The sequence below is a fragment of the Pteropus medius genome, unplaced genomic scaffold (genome assembly GCF_902729225.1).
Source record: "Pteropus medius unplaced genomic scaffold, Ma_sr-lr_union100, whole genome shotgun sequence".
NCBI classification, from domain to species: domain Eukaryota; kingdom Metazoa; phylum Chordata; class Mammalia; order Chiroptera; family Pteropodidae; genus Pteropus; species Pteropus medius.
In genome coordinates, this window is record NW_024341894.1 from 1,016,172 (window position 1) to 1,029,475 (window position 13,304).

General features: G+C 36.8%; 1 protein-coding gene and 1 pseudogene across 2 annotated transcripts in view; one reads left to right on the plus strand and one right to left on the minus strand.

Annotated features, from left to right (window-relative positions):
* Window positions 1-13,304, minus strand: part of PLPPR1 (phospholipid phosphatase related 1) — a 399,455-nt gene that overhangs the window by 70,461 nt on the left and 315,690 nt on the right. The window lies entirely within an intron of this gene.
* LOC120598487 (uncharacterized) lies at window positions 5,584-5,702 on the plus strand (annotated as a pseudogene).

Below are 13,304 nucleotides of genomic sequence, written 5' to 3' on the forward strand. Positions count from 1 at the left end.
TCACCTTCCACTTCTACACTGAATTGACTACTTTACTTTTTTAAAGTATGACTTCCTCAGTTCCTGTCTAGCATTTACGGTGAACTTTTAAATAATCTCATCTCCCCCAATATGTCACATCCCAATAGTCCCACTGGAATTTACTATCAATTTCAACCTCTGTCCAGTTTCTCTTCATTTGTGTTTAAATTTGTTGATTAAATATGCTTTATTTACCCTTTTTACCTCCTTATATTCTATCCATTTAATTTCCTGATATCTGTTTTATGTACTTATTCTTTCTTTGACAGTGTCTTTTTTTTTTTTTTGGTAACTTTTTTTACACACTGCACTTTTATGTGTGATATATTGTCACCAAACTTCTGAGGCATCTATTACATCCACTTACAGATCCAAATAAAGGATGTGAACCTAACTCCTCGCTTTCAGAATCCAGCATTTGTACTACTCTGCCCCTACTACATGTGACTGGCATGGGTTGGCATTTGCAGCAGTTTCAGCCAGCTGGGCTTATGTTAGTCTTGGATGGGGGGCCTACAGTGGGCTCTGATGGTAAGGGAATTAGTAACATGATTTTTCTCACCACTTAGATTGGTTTTGCCTACACTGCTCTATAGGCTGGGAACTACATGACTGTACATGACCGCGGTGTGTGTGTGTGTGTGTGTGTGTGTGTGTGTGTGTGTGTGTGTGTGTGAGAGAGAGAGAGAGAGAGAGATGAGAGAGAGAGAGAGAGAGAGAGAGAATGTATATGTGCTTTCTCATAGCACAGAGCAGAGTGCCCCAAACACACTAGGTAGTCCCCCTGAGTTTGTTGAATTGACCTGAGTTGAAAGCAACAGCAGCAACAAAATTGAAAAGCTAGATACCCACACCCTCTAAATCACTTTGGGCTTTTCTATTTTCATTAGGTCAAGTAAAGGATGCGCGGGGTGTTTTTTGTTTGTTTGTTTGTTTTTTCTGTTTGTTTTTAACCTTAAAATGAAATTAGGTGTAGCCTGAGATGCTGATCCACAATTTTTTTTTTTTCCTGAAACTCTTTTGAGGAAAAATACTGTAGGAAAGCCACAGTTCTGACTGCAGCATAAAATAGATTTATTGATTTACCTTCATGCCCACGTTTGTGCTGGTTCCTAGGGATACATTGAAGAATAAGGCACACACTACATTTAATGAGCTCGAAGTCTAGCAGGGGAGATAGTCCTATTCACAAATAATTATAATGCGGAGGGTCAAGTGCAATTATAGGTGCATTTACAAGATACAGTAGTAGCCCAGAGCAGGTTATGTCTGATCAGGAAAGGCTTCACAGAGCAGATAAAACCTCCACCACACCATAAACCTTTCAGGGGAAAATCATTAATTTTGAAATTGAGTCTTTTTATATGCTGAAAAAATGTTGCTAGGATTCCAGTTGTTGAAGCAGATGGAATACGCATGCTTTAATGAAATTTTTAATACAAATGTAGCAGGTAAAAATCTTGCCTATAAACTAGGGTATTAAAAAAATTCCATTTCTTTTTTTAAAGTCAATTTATATTTGAATTTAAGCCATCATCAATCTCAACAGGTAGCAAACTAAAACTATTAAAGTAAAGATAATGGTGTTACACACTAACAATGATTAAAAATGTTCTGCTAGGAAAGTCGTGAGGATTCCAGGGCCATAGCCAAAAAGATACAATCCACAATTGAATTTTGAACATTCGTTTCAGTTCATGATGGGGAACATAATTAAAAGCTTCCATTCTGATGTCTGAATTGTTTTTCCTCTCTCATTGAACCCAAAGTTACCAATATTCAGGCCTCTGCCATTGAGTCTTGAGGGAGTTGTTTTTTTTTTTATTTCTTCTTTATCAAGAGGGCATCCTGGTGGCAGTTTCACATGGTAGAGAAAATGCTCTAGGCTATCTGCAGAACTAACCAAATTGTATACCATTGCCCACATTCTCTGAGACATATAAGAGAGAAATGGCTATTTATGTTCTTGCCATCCTACTGCATAATGTGGATCATAGGCAAGGGATTGCGTTTAACTCAAACCTGTCAAATGTTTATATGGATTTAGGATGACAAGTATAAGGCATATAGTAATTGAATTGAGTAGAGAGTGGTTTGATGCATTTCGGTGTAGCTAAAATGCCATATTCTTGCCAGAGCTGAAAAAAAAAACACATAATACCTTATCAGGTAAAGAGCACACTCAAGATTTACAGCTATGTTGGCCTTTCAAGGTAGCCCAGGAATGAGCAAACAATCTTCCTGTTTGTTCTATTCCAGACCACAGAGTTTGAATTTTAGCAAAACCCACGCTCGTGTATATCGGTGTACTCTTTCTTTAGCAGGAATTCCCTTGGAGCACTCCAACCTGGGTGCAGAGCCGAAACACTTTATAACTGTCATACATACTGCTGGCTGGTAGTCTTAAGTGCTGCTTCGATTCCCACATCACTGCAGGCTACCCTAGCTGCTGCTAATTTCTCTGGGGACTTGGTGTCACTGCCTAAAGAAGTCACATACTACACTTCTGCTGAAGAACTTGCTTCACCATGCAGATCCTCTTGTTATCACACATTGATGCTGATTTTCTATGTACTCTGTGTGCCACTAGAATAGCTAAAAATCTTCTCATTATGCAAGGGCTTTTTCTTCCCTGTTTTCCTTCTTTCCCTCTTGCATTTATTTATTTCTGGGGAAAAGGGAAAAGGCTTTATAGTCACTCTGAAGCAAATAATAGTGAGCATATTTCTTGATGAGAGTATGAATCTACGGTCTGTTTCTTACAGGTGTATTGCTTTGGGCAAGCTACTTTACCTCTCTGAGCTTCCGTTTCCTCATCTTTAAAGTGAGATAATTATACTTACCTGAGGGCGGTTGTAGGAAGACAGTGTATGTGAATTGCTTGGTATATAATAGGTGCTCAAAAAGGTTAAGTCCCTTTCCTTTGCATTTGAAGAATGAAATGCTATTCCACTTGCAGTGAGGATAGTCAGGCACTGGGGTTCCCATGATTGAGAGAGGTTCTGATCAAATGATAGGGACTGTCTGGAAGGCCTCTCCAAGAAGCAGCGGGCTGTCCCCCAACCTGGCCCTGTCCAGCACCCAAGTGTGGGTGCTGTTTTGCCACACTTGTCTACTGACTGTACCTGGGCACTTGTCAGATAGCTTCTAGAAATGCCTGGTAAAGAAAACAGGTCTACAACAAAAGCTCTGTGATAGAATAAGAAGGGAGAAGATTGTTAAATCATGGAAACTACCCACCATAAGAGACAGTTTACGGAATTGGTATAGAGGCATATTATTTGGCCCTCCCTAGCATCTGTTACCCCATCTTCTGGGATCATATTCCTAACTTACCTTGAGAAACCACTTTGCCTCAATTATGGCTCTATACTTTGAAGGAAATTGACACTACCTATAGCCCAGAGTTGAGCTTCGATTAGCTAAAGCAAATAACACATCCAACCCTCTGGCTGCAATGATTGGTTCATGGGTGAGCATATGAATCAATGAGAGAAAAACTAAACATTTGTGGGAGCTTAAGAGAAAAAGGAGTTGACTCTCTTTTGTGCAGCTACCACCAAAAAATTCTCCCCTTCTTTTGGATGGGGTAATGTAAAGCTATTGAGGCCACGGTGTAAAACCTACAGATGAAGTTGGCATTAACAGAGGCAATTGAAAGTTAGAGGGGAATAAATCTCTAGCGAAAGTCTTTGAACTGCTGGATCAAGCCTTACCTGAAGCCACTCACATATATGGACTTTTCAGTTATGTGAACCCATTGGTTTAAAATCTGTTTTGTAAGCTTCATCTGAGAGACCCAATACACTTAGGGAAAAGAAAATCCTGTGAATCTAATTACCCTCAAAGATAAATCACTTTCTATTTAGGTAGAAGACAGAATTGTAAGAAAATTATGTTCTCTAAAAGATATTGGCACCTTAATAATATGACGGCTGAACTGATGTATCTCTTTGATGTTCTTCTTTGTGACTTTACTGCTCCATGTTATGAACTGAAGGTTTATGTCCTCCCTAATTCATATGCTGAAATTCTAACCCCCAATATTATGGTGTTTGGAGATGGGGCCTTTGGGAGGTAATTAGGTCATGAGGGTAGAGGCCCCATGAATGGGATTTGTGCCCTTATAAAAGTGACCCCAGAGCGCTCTCTCTCTCCTTCTGCCATGTGAGGTCACAAAGAAAAGACAGATTGTCTATGAACCAGGAAGTGGGCCCCCACCAGACACCAAATCTGCTAGCACCTTGATCTTGACCTGGCCAGATCCCAGGACTGGGAGAAGTAAATGTTTGTTGTTTAAGCCATCAAGTCTATGGTATTTTTGTCATAGCAGCCCCAAATGACTAACATAAATAGAACGATAATCTGGTTTGTATTGTCAAGTAGTAATAAAAAGACAAAAGTAATCAAAGAGATCTAGGTTCAAATCCTGATATTACTACTTATTAATGATGTAACAATTTCCTCATCTGAACAATGGGTTTAATAATAACTACCTTTTAAATTTGAAATGATGAACAACAATGTATTTAAATCACTGTGCTCATTATTATTATTATTATTATTATTATTATTATTACATAAAATTGATCAGGAGGTTATACAGAAGTATCTTCTAGAAAAGAGGTTCTTATCTGGGCACGATTTTGCATCCCCAGTGGACATTTGGCAATGTCTGGAAACACTTCTGGCTGTCACAGCTGGAGGGGCGATGCTGCTGGCAGTTAGTAGGTGGGCGTCAGGGATGCTCCTAAGCATCTCACAAGTTTCAGGACAGCCCCTACCCCCCAAATCATCGAATGCACAATGCCTCCAATGCTGGGGTTCAGAAACCTAGTCTAGAAGACGTGTCTATTGTGTCCGTGGCTTCTCTTCCCCTTTTACCCTGTAGGGAGAAGCTGGGTGGAGAGTGTTCACTATGTGATGGGTTTAATAACTTCCCTTTTCTCTGTTCCTTGAGTGACTTAATCAACTTCTCTAAAGGATAGATATCGGATGTGTGTGAATTTGCCTGTGTGTGTATCTGGTGGCAGCTTTAATTATCGCTGCTCATTACCATTCCCAGTGTTCACTCTAATTGCCTTTGTGACTTTGCTTAGCAACTTATGTTAAAACATTTGAGCAATTCTTTTTTTCTGTTGGTAAAATCTTTGAAATAGTCTTTGTATTATCCTTGCTTTAATAGTTTTAGTTTGCTACCTGCTGAGATTGCTGTACTCTTACTCGCTACATTTTTAAAGACAGCTGTTAGATGTTTCTTTAACTGCACGAGTAACAACATAACAACTAAAATAAAAATAAAATAAGCTATTTAAATTTCCCATGCTTTGCTAATAATAATAATAATAACAACAACAACAGTAGCTAACATTTGAAAGCTTACCATATGCAAAGCACTGTTATGATATACATATATATTTTTTCATTTAAGTCACAAAATTCTTATGAGATAGGTAGCTTAATGTTATTTATATCTATTTTATAGAAAAGGAAACTGAGTCTTAGAGAGGTTAATTTGCCCACAGTCATGCCAAATGATGCCCTGCCAAACAGAACATGGCCATTTATGGCCATGCTACCCTGAACAAGCCCAATCCTGTCTGATCTCAGAAGCTAAGCAGGGTCGGGCCTGGTCAGTACTTGGATAAGAGACCACCTAGGAAGACCAGGTGCTGTAGGCATAAAAAAATAAAAGAAAAATAAGGGATCATAAGCTGACAAGGTCCTTGCAATCTATGAGGTCAACCAAGGGTTGCCTTGTCTAAAAAAATAATAAAATAGAATAAACACAAGACATGGCTCAGGACTAGACTAACTCAGAGTTGGAACTCAAAGGTTATGTTCCCGGTGCTCCCTTTGGTTGGTTGCAACTAGAAGGTTGGTTTCTCCCAGTATTTATCATTATGTATGCACAGTTTTTATAGTTACGCAAACATAGCACTGCCAGACTTTATTGTCTGTTCTTTTCACTTAAAATACTAAAAACACTTTTCAAGTTGCCATATCATATTCACAAGGTGAATCATTTTTATCGAAAGTATATTCTTTTATAAAATCAATAGATCATACTTGACTTGAGCACGCTTCTAATGTAGCTTATTTATATAGTTTCAGTTTTTTCATCTTTTAACAATAAATCACTAGTGAACATGTTCATGCATTCATGTAGTATTTTCTAATTTTGACCTATTTCTTGAGATAGATTCTTAGGAGTGAAGGTACTAAGTCAAAAGGATTGGAGCTTTTTTATAATTCTTCAAATTTTTTTCAAAAAGTTTTACAAGTTATGCCCCCTGTGAGTACTTCTTAAAGGTACCAGGTTTACCATGAATTTATCAACATGGAAATTCATCATTATTTTAAGTTTGTATTAATTCAATAGTTGTCTTCTTTTAATAGGCATTCCTTTGAAAATTAGTGAGGTGGAACATCCATTTACATATGATTCTTTTTATTAAGTTCTATAAACCTTCCGTATAGTATAGACAAGGGTAAACTATGGCTCATTGGCTAAATCTGGCCTACTGCCAGTTTTTACAAATAAAGTTGTATTGGAACACAGCCATGTTCATTCATTTATATATTATCTATGGCTACTTTTATGTTACAATTGCAGAAGTGATTAGTTTCAACAGATATTGCATGGCCTGTAAATTGAACCGGCTATATAGTTTGCAGGGTCCGGGAAAAAAAAATAAAAATGTGGAGCCCCATGGCAAAAGAGTATTAAAAATTTCCAATGGCAACAACAAATCATTAAACCAAGTGAAGGTCACATGCCTACAGCTGGCCTTGCCCATAAAGCCTAAAACGCTTACTATTTATCTTTTTACTAATAAAGTTTGCTGACCCCTGGCATATATATTAATCTTAAATCCTTAATAAAAGGTTTATATATTTTTACTTGCCTGTAATTTTCCTTTTAAAAACACTGACATTTGTTTTTATATGAGATAGCCTCCTTAGTTTCCTTCAACAATCATCATTCCAAAGATCCAATAAGTTTTTCTACTAGTTTCTTTTAATGATACAATTTCCTATATTTAATTCTATTTATAACGTTAATTTTAATGTGTAGTCTCAAATCTGGTTATATGCTAATCTATTTAAAAATTGTTAGTTACAACGCCAGTTGTAAACATTTTCCTTACTCATTGCCTGGTGTGTAAACATTTTCCTTACTCATTGCCTGGTGATGCCTACCTTACCATAAATGAACTTCTTATTTATAATTGGTCAGTTTTTGAGCCTTATAATCTGTTCCATTAATTTCTGACTTTTTTTTTTAGCTCAGTGGTTCTCACCTGGGTTGATTTTTGTCTCACCCAGGTGATATTTGTCAGTGTCCAGAGACTTTCTTAGTTAACACAACTAAAGGAGGAGGTGCTACTGGCATTTGGTGAGTAGGGACCAGGAATGACACTAACCATCTTACAATGCACAGCACAGGCCCCACAACAAAGAATTACCTGGTCCAAAATGTCAATAGTGCAAAGCTGTTGTATTTATTAAAGCCTTATAACATTTTAAAGTACATTGTCACGTGTTGACAGCCACCTCCCCCATTTGTTTCTTTTCAAAATATCAATTAGTCTTCCTGAATGTTTTTTTTATGTGAACTTTAGTGTTTGTCAAGAAACATTAAAGTTTGAGATTCTGACCAGAAGTTAACTAGCTACAAAAAAACTTATATTCCCAGTCAGCCTTCTATTATAGCTCCAGTTTTTATGACAGTCCTTACCAAGTAAAATTTCTGGTCAAATTTTCTAGTTTTCATAAACACCTCTCGTTTATTCCTAAGTATTTTACAAGTTTCTTGTTCTAAAATGGATCTCTTTATTATTAAATGACTATTTCTAGATAACTATTTTTTTATTTCAAACAACTTTACTAAAACTCATAATTTGTGAAATATTTCTTGATTAAGCAAAATGTTCTTAATTTAGCATATTTATCATTTTAAGTTAAAAATAACAAACTTGCAATGACTCTCTATAAAAAATTAAGCTACAGACCTTTATTTTAAAGTAGTTATTACTGGTCTTTCGATTTTATTATACATGATTTTATTATACAGTAAGTATATATGTATATATACATATGTATGCACATATACATATGCACATATACAAACATAACAGTCCTCTAAAAAAATTGTGATGTGGCAAAGTGCTGGATATGCTAGTTAGGTCAGGATATGCTAGCAATATAAAGATGTGCTTAAGCTCCTTGAAGTACAAGGAGCTATTCAGTAGCTGTCAAGGGTAAAATGTACCTCTGTAGCAGGTCAAATTGTAATTTCCCCAGAATCCCTGCAGAATAATATGATTGATTCTTGAATAGACTTGAACAAAAATATTTCTGACCTAATATTTAGTCCTTCAGTGATAGCAATCCCTAAATCCCTTTTTACCAGGAATTGTTTTGTCACCTCATCTATCTCTTTGCAGATTTTTCTGGGGGTCTCACAGGGCAGCCAAGAGTGACTGAGCTTCACGTTCTCTTCACAGATCAAAAGTGTACACAATGCTTCTCTCCAAACTGCCCCATGCTTCTGGTTTTCTCTATGAATATATGGAGTCATAGAAGTTTGGAGTAAGAGATACAATACTGATGAAATAAATTGTCAAATCAAATTATCACACATTTTTTGTCAGTATTTAACCTTCTGTGAATAACACTGATACAGCAATTCATTTGCATTTGAAGTGGTTATGACTGAACTAACTTGCTCTTTGCTTTTTCACATGGTTTTCCCTTTTTAGATACAGAGTATTCGACTTAGAATCTGATTGGCAATAAGGAATAATGGAAGGGTTGTGAAAATGAACTGCACTCCAAATAATATTAGGTAGAACATTCTATACGCAAAATGCTAAGATATATTTCCCTACAGTTGAGGTGGTCATAGGTTTTCCCATGACTGCACCAAATAAGACAGGAAAGCATACCATAATCATGTCTAAACCATGACTTTAAACTTACAAAGTTGACATTGATAAATGACAGGAAGGTGATGTCTGTTTATAAATTTTATATGTTTCTGCACATTTACTATTCTAATATTAACAGAATTTCTACAGCATATGTAATGTTAAACACATATCTTATTTTGATTTTAATGCTTATTAAAAATATTTGTAAGAATTATATCTTTTTTCTGAGTGTTTATTCAAAGTATTTTATGTATTTGTTGTCTCTGGATTGGGTACTTTTGGAAAGCAGAGATGTTCACAGAAGCTCTTGATTTATTAATTAACATTAAAAAATGGTTTAAAATTTACAGAGGTATAAAAATGGCTGAACCATTATAAAAACTCTGAAAAACTGTAGAAGAAATGGTAAGTTAGCTTTAAAGAAGAGATTGAGTAGACTATGAGAGTAATAAAACCCACTGTGACTAAGACGGACAGAACACAGAAGACAGAATAATAATTGGATAAAAGAAGAGTGAAACACCCTAGGACTAATCAAAGAGCACTTCCAGGCATAAATACCCAACAAGCTCTTATCAATGGGGAAGAAAATTACCTGGGAAACACTTATTACAACTAATGATGCCATAATAAAATCGTACTCAATCTTCACGTTACACGTACCTCTCCATTCCTTCTGCTACAGATGTATCTATCTCAGGCAAAGAAGACAGTTTCCTATATATTTATACTTTAAATGGTCCTTGATAACTCAGAAGAATATACTTTTGATAATATCTGCTTATACAATCTGAAACCTGTTGGTCTATACTGATAATATATGGCTCAAGAGATTGGTCATTGAACTTATTAACTATTGTAACTGAGAAGAATGAGGTTGGTGATGACCTTATCCTAAAATAAAATATACATTTTAACAACTATTATGCTCTTCTAGAATTACATATGTTACTCTGGGTATAGGTGGCAGTATGAATTACTACCATTTAGAGTCTATGAAATAGTAGAACATAAAAGTTAAGAGTGAGGCATGTAGAGTTAGACAATTGGATTTGAACCCTAGCTGTGTAATCTTGGGCAAGTTAATTTACTACTCTGTGTTTCAGTTTCCTCATCCATAAAATGGGGGGTAATAATATCTACCTTACAGGCTTGTCACAAGGAATAAAACAAGTAAATTTATGTGAAGCACTTAGCACAGTTTATTATGCACAGTAAATATTAGATGTTTAATATAATATCTGTCCCATCCATTCATCCATCCATCCACCTACCCATCCATCCTATTGGTTCTAGTTCTTTAGAGAACACTGACTAATGTACATTTTCAATTTGGATCCTTAAGCGACTCTTTCTGTTCAAAGGACTAAAATCTTTTCAGCATATGAACCCATTAAGAACAAATCTCCCAGAAGAATTGAAGTCAGATAGTGGCAGAGCTGCTGCATCAGCAAGCCATGCCCAGGGTTAAGGAGGTGGGCATAACTAGTACAATTCAGATTTGTTGTCCATAATGGACGTAACCGAATACTAAATGCATTTACAGAATACTCTGTAGCCAAAGACCACTAGGAACACACCTGTAGTTGAAAAAATTGGGTCTGTTACTCATTGCAGAGATGGAGAATGCACCCTGCAGGTAACTATGGGGTGTCTCAGTAAGAGGTTTTTAGCAAGAACTTAAAGGATTGGGGCTTTGAGTGATTCCAGGAGGGTCCAAGGAAGCAGGCTTCTCTCTCTGGACTGGGTAGTTTTGGAAAGCAGGGGTGATTTTGTGGTTATCTGAATAAATCTTATCTAAGGACAGGACAGACTAGAGAGAGACTAAAGCAGTAATTGGTAAAGAAACAGCAGTCACTACTATTATCTGAGAAAGGGGGATGCTTGATGTTTTGTGGCTTGGCCAATGTTCATGTTTGGTCTGTGTTTAGACATGAATTCAGAGTGGTCTTGTTTTTGTCTCGCGCCATCACAGTCACAGAATGACCTTGTCTGACGTTGGTGTGCTGTGAAATTGTCTCTGTTCAACAGAAGACACCAAGGCCCTGGGGGGCAGGGCTGCTCTTCTTTTTCTACCTTAATGAAGCTCATTTCTGACTGGGTGGGTGACCCCTTGTGAAATCTCCAGTTCTGTATTTTTAGTTATTACTTTCAGCAGTAACATCTCAATTTTGAAATTCACCAGGGGCTCATAATACCATAATTATAATTATAGCATGAATACAAAATTAAATTTAACTAAGATTTTAAAATGGAAGGATGCTCAACTTCTATTGTAAAGATAAAGAAAGAAGAAAAATGCATTCTTATTCCAAATTCTTGGTTTTAAATGCCTCTCTATTTTTACGAATTAAATTGACCAACAAAAATGTGTAAATCTCATCATATTCATAAGATATCCTGTCAAATTTGGGGAAAAAAATTGATGGGAGACTGCGAATCTTCTTATACTCAAGACCATTCTGAAGAAGAAAGAAGGCAAGTCATGTATCCCCTGCAGAGGGCTCCAGAGAGTCGGGTGAAGATGGAGTGCACACACTTGTCTTCCTTGTCTGTTCCCAACCACTGGCTATTTCCCTCACAAACCACACAGAGCTCAGAGAACTCCTGTGTCCCGTGAATTAAGGATCCAGAGGCCTCTGAGCTGCTTGTGTCATTATCTACACATCCTTATCTGTTCCTGAATGATCCCCTCAGTGCTCTGAAGAAGTAGCATGGGCTACATTAATTTCTTGTGAGGTGCATACAATTTGTATCTTACTACCTCAAAACCAGTGGTGCTTCTGCCTATGGCAGAATGCCATTGTATATTTGATTGCAGCACTAATAATCATTGTTGTCGGTGTTAGCAAAGTATGGTCAATGATCATACTTTAAGGCAATTGTCAGGACATAGCAAACATATATAACATTTGGTTTTATAATTCCAAAAATAATTCTACATCTGAAGGAAAGTTAAGTGGTTATGAAACTAGTTCATATGCTTCCAGGAAGGATTGCTCATTTTTCACATCTAAGGCTCCATTATTTCTGGGCTCATACCTGGGTTAATAATCACTGCATAATCAAACTGTCTGCAAGAATCAGTGTTAATCTTGAAGACAGAGTAAATGATTAGATCAGCAAGGCTGTGATCGAGAAGATAGCTGATGTGCTATTTTAAAAACTTCTCCCTGGTAAAATAATCCACATTTGTAGAAATTCCTTCAAGGGAGTATCTCAGTAGCTGAAAATGGACAAATCTGGACTGGTCAGATTCCTTCACATTCATCTGATGAGGAAATCAAACATTTTGGCTAGCAAGAAAACTGCACTGTCAACTGCTCACAGTACGTTGCCGATTTTACACTATGCATCCACACACCACGCATACTAGACAGAAAGAACACACAGAGGACAAAAGGCTGCCTCTTTTAATGCCATGGACCTCATGCCTTAGCTAATTTGTTTAGTTTTCAAACAAGTTCTGTGAGGAAACTTGAGTGGAGCTCCTGTAAATGGAACACAGAACACTTGAGCTCTCAAACTTTTGTGTACGTCAGAACCGCCTAGAGGGTTTGTTAAAACATCAATTGCGGGGCCCTCCTATAGACTTTCTGATTCATTATTTCTGGAGTGGGAGTTGTGAATTTGCATTTTGAACAAGCTCCAATGTCATGCTGATGCTACAGGTTGGAGATCACCCTTTGTTAGTGAGTAAATGAGGAAACCAAGGCACAGAGAGACAAAATGGCATATCCAAGTTGAGCGTGTCTCTTTTTCAGCCTGGCCCAAAGGGAATCACTAAAGATGGTGGTAGTGGCCAGAGAGATCTATCATTGCAAATGAGAAAAGTACTAAATGACAGTTTACAACTAATTAGAATTTGTGTGAGTCTTTTATGAAATCATTCCAAAGGATTCATTAGAAATTTTCTATATCCTTTTTCTGACTGCTGTGAAAAAAGTTAATGGAATTACCTTCACAAATGTATTAGTTTATTCTACTCCAAGGATATGATACTCAGTGATTTGGCAAAACTAATCTGAACTAATAACAGACACACATTTACTGAGACTAAGCAAATTTTCCAGTAGAGTGATACTTAGTCATTTGGAACAAATGAAGGTTGAGGTATAAAGATGAAAGAATAACTGTAGTGTCCAAAAGAGGTGAGAGCGTTCACAAAGAGAGCAGCAAAAACTGACTAAAATGCAAAGTTAAAATGCATGCTGACAAAAAACAAAAAAACAAACAAACAACTATCACAAGGAAGTGGCCACCACCACCACTAAGAAATTCTCAACCACTGTCAGATGCTCAGGTTCGAGAGACGGTCTCTCTGTATCTGTGTCTCCTAAGGATGTG